Source organism: Gossypium hirsutum, chromosome A05 (assembly GCF_007990345.1).
Source record: "Gossypium hirsutum isolate 1008001.06 chromosome A05, Gossypium_hirsutum_v2.1, whole genome shotgun sequence".
Classification (NCBI taxonomy): Eukaryota; Viridiplantae; Streptophyta; class Magnoliopsida; order Malvales; family Malvaceae; genus Gossypium; species Gossypium hirsutum.
Genome location: NC_053428.1, coordinates 74,216,962 through 74,218,109, shown reverse-complemented (window position 1 = coordinate 74,218,109; position 1,148 = coordinate 74,216,962). Strand labels below are relative to the sequence as shown.

At 37.0% G+C, this 1,148-nt stretch overlaps 1 non-coding gene across 1 annotated transcript; it reads right to left on the bottom strand.

The window, feature by feature from the left end:
* Positions 1-604: 604 nt before the first annotated feature.
* On the bottom strand, positions 605-711 carry LOC121230124 (small nucleolar RNA R71). The gene has a single exon (XR_005928076.1). It is a non-coding gene; the product is annotated as a small nucleolar RNA R71 (small nucleolar RNA).
* Between the last annotated feature and the right edge of the window lie 437 nt (positions 712-1,148).

The window sequence follows — 1,148 nt, the reverse complement described above, 5'->3', positions numbered from 1 at the left end:
TTGTGTTTATTTTGTTGCAAATTTTAATTAATTTTCTTCACTCTTTTGTGCTTGTAGGAGGAATTGTATAACTCGAAGTGGTAACAGTGTCTTACCATTTAAGCCGGAAGCAGAAAGTATCATCACACATGTGAGGAGGGTGCAACACCCTAGAGACATCCCACCTCCACAAAGAGAGTAACCTATTGAGAATCTGCAAGGAGAAATTCAACAACCACCACACCTACCCACAGAGTAATGAACTTTGCATGACTACGTGATGCCTAAATTAGATGCGATTCGAGGTAGCATTAATCGCCTGACGGTTAATGCTAAGAGATTCGAAATAAAACTGGCCATGATCCAGATGATATAGTTAGATTTTCAATTTCGAGGGTCTATGAATAAGGATCAAAACTAACACCTTAAGTGGTTTCTAACCATTTGTGATACTTTCAAGTATAATTGGGTATCTAATAACGCTATTTGTCTTCGGTTATTCCCTTTCTCTCTTACTAATAATGCTTTTATGTGGTCAGATTCGCAGCTGGTAGATTCTATAAACACATGGCACGAGCTAGCGAGGAAATTTTTGGCAAAGTACTTTCCCCCGAGCAAGACAATGAAACTTCATATGGATATTATGAATTTTCAACAATTGGAAAGAGAGTCATTATATGAGGCATGGGAGCTCTTTAAGTTAATTTTGTGTAAGTGTCCATATCATGGTTTACAAGATTGGCTGCAACTTCAAGTCTTCTATAATAGACTTGACAAAAACTTATGCTATAATCTTGATCAAGCATACGTAGGAGCATTCATGTCAAAGACCTACGCCGAGGCCTGTCACCTCTTACATGTGGCTGGCTAAACGGTTCACATATTGGGCCAAACAATCAATAGTGAACACTATTGGTAGTGAGGACAAGTACCAACAAATCCTCAAAAGGCTTAATCAATTAGAGATGAGTTCTATAACACCCCTAACCCTTCTCTGTTGTTGGATTAGGGTTACGAAGTATTACAATATAATAAGAAACATTTAAATATAAACAAAAACAATGAATCATATATATAATGAAAATGCACTTACATGCATTAAACAAGGCCATTGGGGCCTTAAAAATAGTTTGGGAACGTTCGGGGATCATTTTTGAACAAAACAGAAA